Source organism: Urocitellus parryii, chromosome 7 (assembly GCF_045843805.1).
Source record: "Urocitellus parryii isolate mUroPar1 chromosome 7, mUroPar1.hap1, whole genome shotgun sequence".
NCBI lineage: Eukaryota > Metazoa > Chordata > Mammalia > Rodentia > Sciuridae > Urocitellus > Urocitellus parryii.
Genome location: NC_135537.1, coordinates 37,481,555 through 37,488,022, shown reverse-complemented (window position 1 = coordinate 37,488,022; position 6,468 = coordinate 37,481,555). Strand labels below are relative to the sequence as shown.

General features: G+C 38.7%; 1 non-coding gene across 1 annotated transcript; it reads right to left on the bottom strand.

Moving 5' to 3' along the window:
- Window positions 1-5,892: 5,892 nt before the first annotated feature.
- LOC113180215 (U6 spliceosomal RNA) lies at window positions 5,893-5,999 on the bottom strand. Its single transcript, XR_003300445.1, has one exon. It is a non-coding gene; the product is annotated as a U6 spliceosomal RNA (small nuclear RNA).
- Window positions 6,000-6,468: the final 469 nt, after the last annotated feature.

Sequence of the window (6,468 nt, the reverse complement as noted above, 5' to 3'; positions counted from 1 at the left end):
ATACATCAGTAATGAATCTACTGAAAAAGAAATTAGAAAAACTACCCCATTCATAATAGCTTCAAAAAAAATGGGGGGGGGGGAATCCAAGATGGCAGGCCAGAGGGAGGCAGCATTCTGTGGCACTAGGTGACCTGTGATTCAAGTAGTGGGAATATGGCTTCTCTGCCAGTGATATTCTTGTCCCCTGGGCAGGAAGCACCATGCCCATCCAGGGTTCCAGGCCTCAGAGTTAGAGTAAGTCTCTCAACTTCTTGCCCCCGCAGGACTACCAAATGCCAGAGCAGGACCATCAACCCCTGCGCAGAATTTCGGCCACCCACCCGAGCAGAAATCCCTGATGCCACTCCTACACAAGACACCTGGCAGCTTCCCAGATGCAGGAATTCCGGCCACCACTCCCATGTGGACCCCCATCTACCAATGTGGGCCTCCCCCAGTCACCACCATCTTGAGACTCAGCAGCAGCAGAGATAATCCCCTACTGAAGTAGCCCACCTGTACTCAAGAACTTCACACAGGCTCTGAAGCCAGCCAACAGCCACACACTGCATGCCACAGAGCTCATCTCTGAACTCATTGTCCAACAATAGCTCAACTCCCCCCACCCAACCCAACACCCCACCACTAAATGCAGGCGCCTCCATCTTGGGTCACCTTCATCACCATCTTCAGTGAGGAGCAACTTTAAGTTTGGAACTCTGGCTGGCTGGGTAACAAGTTTCTAACTCCCCCTCACCCCAGCAGCCGCTACCATGGCATAGTGATACCCTGGTTACCTTCACCCCATCCTAAGGGGGGAGATACCAGCTAACAACAGATGACTCCACCTATTGGATGAGAAGCAGGAAAGATACGGATCTCCAACCAAAACAATCCCTGTGTCTTCCTTCAAGATTTTTTTCCCCTCTCCCTCTCTATTCTCCAGCCCTCACATCCTCAATATATGTGAAACCAAGTACTTTGCATGAATTAGGATTTTGAGGATTGGGATGTCTGAATACTATATTAAAGCTATGTTGTACATTCTTTTTATTTTTTTCCTCTTTTTTCCTCACCAATTTCTACTATTTTAACAGTTTTTATGTTTTTCTTAATATATATGTGTGTTTGTTTTATGTCCTCTACTGTCTTCCCACTTACTTGTCTAACCAAAATTACTTCCTCTCCCCTCTCCTGCCACTAACCTTCCTCTTTCGATTTCTCTTTACACTTTCTAAGATATAACAACTCTATATCCTCACCCTACTTTCTTCAGCATATCATCCTACTCCTCAGCCCCAGTTCTTTGTCCACCATCAGAAACTGTAAGAGTAGTATTCTGTGAGCGATATTCTGTGAGCGATATTCCTGCTCCCACACAGGAAGCACCATGCCCATCCAGGGCTCCAGGCCTCAGTGTCAGAGTAGGTCTCCCAACTACTTTCCCACGCAGGACTACCAGGTGCCCGAGGGGGACCATCAACCCCTGCGCAGAACTTTCGACCACCCACCCAAGCAGAAATCACTGATGCCACTCCCACACAGGACACCTGGCAGCTTCTCTATGAAAACTACAGAACGCTAAAGAAAGAAATTAAAGAAGACCTTAGAAGATGGAAAGATCTCCCTTGCTCTTGGATAGGCAGAATTAATATTGTCAAAATGACCATACTACCAAAAGCACTATACAGATTTAATGCAATTTCAATCAAACACCCAATGACATTCCTCATAGAAATAGAAAAGCTGTCATAAAATTCATCCAGAAAAATAAGAGACCCAGAATACTAAAATAATCCTTAGCAAGAAGAGTGAAGCAGGTGGCATAACAATAACAGAACTTGAACTTAAACTTATTACTACAGAGCAATAGTAACAAAAACAGCATGGAACTGGCACCAAAATAGTCTGGTAGACCAGTGGTACAGAATAGAGGACACAGAGACTAACCCACATAATTACAGTTATCTTATATAAGACAAAGGTGCCAAAAACATACATTGGAGAAAAGATAATCTCATCAACAAATGGTGCTGGGAAAACTGAAAATCCATAGGCAACAAAATGAAATTAAATCCTTCTCACCATGCATAAAACTCAACTCAAAGTGGATCAAGGTCCTAGGAATTAACCAGAGACTCTGCGTCTAATAGAAGAAAAAGTAGACCCAAATCTCCATCATGTTGAATTAGGCCCCTACTTCCTTAATAAGACTCCTATAGCACAAGAATTAAAATAAAAAAATAATAAATGGGATGGATTCAAACTAAAATGCTTCTTCTCAGCAAAAGAAACAATCAGTGAGGTGAATAGAGGGCCTACAACTTGGGACCAAATTTTTACCACTTGCACATCAGATAGAGGGTATATAAAGAACTCAAAAAACTAAACACCAAAAAAACAAATAACCCAACCGATAAGTGAGCCAAGGAACTGAATAGACACTTCTCAGAAGATGATATGCAGTCAATCAACAAATATATGAAAAAACATTCAACATTTCTAGCAAATAGAGAAATGCAAATAAAAACTACTCTAAGTTTTTATCTCACTCCAGTCAAGAGGGCAGCTATTAAGAATACAAACAACAATAAGTGTTGGTGAGGATGTAGGGAAAAAGGCACACTCATACATTGCTGGTGGGACTGCAAAATGGCGCAACCAATCTGGAAATCAATATGGAGTTTCCTTTAAAAACTGGGAATGGAACCACAATTTAACCCAGCTATCCCACTCCTCAGTCCATACCCAAAGGACTTAAAAACAGCATACTACAGGGACACAGCCACATCAATGTTTATAGCAGCACATTTCACAATAGCTAAACTGTGGAACCAACTTAGATGCCCTTTAGGTGAATGAATTTAAAAAAAAAAAGTGGCATATATACACAATGGAATATTACTCAGCAATGAAAGGGATCAAAATCATGGAATTTGCAGCTAAATGTATGGAACTGGAGAAGATAATGCTAAGTAAAGTTAGCCAATCCCAAAAAACCAAATGCCGAATGTTTTCTCTGATATAAGAAGGCTGATTCATAGTGGGGGTGGGGAGGTATGGGAGGAATAGATGAACTATAGATAAAGTAAAAGGGTGGGAGGGGAAGGGAGGAAGCATGGGGTTAGAAATGATGGTGGAATGAGATGGACATCATTACCCAAAGTACATTTATGAAGACACGAATGGTGTGACTATACTATGTATACAACCAGAGAGATGAAAAATTGTGCTCTATATATGTAATATGAATTGTGATGCATCTGCTGTCACATGTAACAAATTAGAATGAAAAATTTAAAAACAAATTGGGAATCAATCTAACAAAAGAGGTGAAAGACCTCTACAATGAAAACTACAGAACACCAAAGAAAGAAATTGAAGAAGACCTTAGAAGATGGCAAGACCTCCCATGTTCTTGGATAGGCAGAATTAACATTGTCAAAATGGCCATATTATCAAAAGTGCTACTAATCAGATTTAATGCAATTCCTATTAAAACCCCAATGACATTCTTCATAGAAATAGAAAAATAAATCATGAAATTCATTTGGAAAAATAAGAGACCCAGAATAGCCAAAGCAATCCTTAGCAAGAAAAATTAGACAAATCAGGATGCTACAGTGACGCAGTCACATCCATGTTTACAGTAGCTCAATTCATAATAGCTAAACTGTGGAACCAACCTAGATGCCCTTCAACAGATGAATGGATAAATAAAATGTGATCTATATACACAAATGGATTATTATTCAGTCTTAAATTAAGAAATTAAATTATGGTATTTGCAGGTAAATGGATGAAGTTGGAGAATACTATGCTAAGAGAAATAAGCCAATCTCCAAAAACCAAAGGTCAAATGTTTTCTCTGATATGTGGATGCTGATCCATAATGCAGGGGTGGGGGTGGGGGTAGGGGGAAGAATGGAGGAATTAGGATTAGACAAAGGGAATGAAGGGAAGGGAGGGGGAATGGGAATTGAAAATTATAGAAAATATAGTGGAATGAATCTGATATTATTATCGTATATGATATAATTACACAACCAATGAAATTGTATATCATGTAAAACCAGAAGAATGAGAAGTTATTCTCCATATATGTATTATATGTTAAATACATTTTACTGGGGCTGGGGTTGTAGCTCAGTGGTAGAGTGCTCACCTCACACATGTGAGGTACTGGGTTCAATCCTCAGAACCACATAAAAATAAATAAATAAAATAAAGGTATTGTGTCCAACTACAACTAAAAAAGTTATTAAAAAGAACATTTTAAAAATACATTTTACTATTATGTATAATTAATAAGAACAAATAAAAATATTTAACAAATTAAATTTATTTTCTTTGGACTTTAATTTACAAGAGGGTTTACCCCTTGCATTTAAATTTCTCCACAAGAATTTGATAATAAAAAAGGATTTTTTTTAAAAGTATTAATTTATAAATGTCAAACTTCACTAATTTTGTTTAAACACATGATCTAAAATTTCCTGTAAATTAATGGAAGAAAAATATATGAATTACTAAAAATTCATGAATCCAGAGACTAGCATATTATTACTATTTCCTTTTTTTTTCTTTTTCTTTTTTAGTACTGGGGATTGATCCCAGGCCTTGGTATATTCTATTTTTTTTTTATCTTTTTTTTTGTTTTAAAGAGAGAGTGAGAGAGGAGAGAGAGAGAGAGAGAGAGAGAGAGAATTTTTAATATTTATTTTTTAGTTCTCGGCGGACACAACATCTTTGTTTGTATGTGGTGCTGGGGATCAAACCCGGGCCGCACGCATGCCAGGCGAGCGCGCTACCGCTTGAGCCACATCCCCAGCCCCTTGGTATATTCTAGAAAGTGCTCTTCCACTGAGCTATATCCCCACCTCCTTTTTAAAAATATTTTTGGTTGAGATGCACACAATACCTTAATTTTATATATTTATTTTTATGTGGTGCTGAGGATCAAACCCAGTGCCTCACACGCACGTGCTAGGCAGGCACTCTACCACTGAGCCATAGCCACAGCCCTATCCTCACCCCTTTTTCAATTTTATTTTGAGACAGAGTCTTACCGTGGTTGCTAAGGCTAGCCTTGAACTTGTGATCCTCCTGTCTCAGCCTCTCAAGTATCTGGGATTGTAGACAAGCATCACCACACTGGGCTGCATGTTATTTTTTATTAATTGGAAAAAGAAAAAATGTCACATTTGATAAATAAAGATGAATTTGAGCTGAGTGTGGTGAATCATATCTGTAATCCTAGAAATTTGAAAGATTGAGGCAGGAGAATAGCAAGTTTTACCCCAGCCTCAACAACATAGCAAGATCGTGTCTCAAAATTTTAAAAAGTTTTAAAAATTTAAAAGGGCTTTGGATGTAGCTTAGTGGTACAGTATTGTGGTCTAAATATGAGGTATCCCCCATAGGCTCATGCATGAGACACTGCAAGAGGGTTTAGAGGTAAAATGATTGAATTATGAGAACCTTAACTGAATCAGTGAATTAATCCCCTGCTGGGAACTAAGTGAGTGGTAACTAAAAGCAGGTTGCTAGAGGAGGTCGGAGTTTATATTTTATTATGGTGAAGAGAGCTCTCTCTGCTTTCTAGTTCCACATCCTCAGCTGCTTTCCTCTGCCTCTTCTGCCACAATGTTCTGCCTTACTTCACACCCCAAGGAATGGAGTCAGCCATATATGGAGTGAGACCTCTAAAACTGTGAGTCCCCAAATAAACTTTTCCTCTAATTTCTCTTGTCAGGTCTTTTGGTCACAGCAACAAAAAAAGCTGACTACAACACGCAGCATGCCTGGGTTCAATGCCCAGTACTACAATAAATAAATAAATAGGCACTATTTCATACCAATGCCCTCTTTGTTTATTCACACTATTTAATGTTTTTTAATTTTTATATTTTAAATCTGGAATGCTTCACAAATATACCTGTCATTCTTGTGCAGAGGTTATGCTAATCCTCTCTGTATCATTTCAGTTTTACAGTATGTGCTGCTAACGTGAATACTAATACATGTTTAATAGCAACCTTATCTAGAGGAATAATGAGGAGAGAGAGTGCTCAAAAAGGAAAGGGAAGGGAAGGTGTTAAGCAAAAACTGCCATTACTTCTACCACCACACTCTACCAAATATACCAATACTTACCAAGATATTTATTTCTAATGCTGGTTTCATGCTCAGAACTAAAGGTTTGTAGGGACTTGTAGTTATCCATCATTACAGGAACCTTCTCTGTGGCATCCTGGAGGATTTCATACCCAAGGCCAATATGATTTGGAATGGCTGATGCAGTCTATCTTTCTAAACTAAGAGAAGGACCTTGTGAATACAAGCAGATGATAAGGCAGAACTTTTAAAGAAAAGATTACTAGAAAGTTGAATGTCTAAAATTGTATCTCTCAAACCTATCCAAGTACCCTTACACAAAACTCCAGCTGGAAGACCATTAGCATAGAAAACTTTTTAAAAATACAT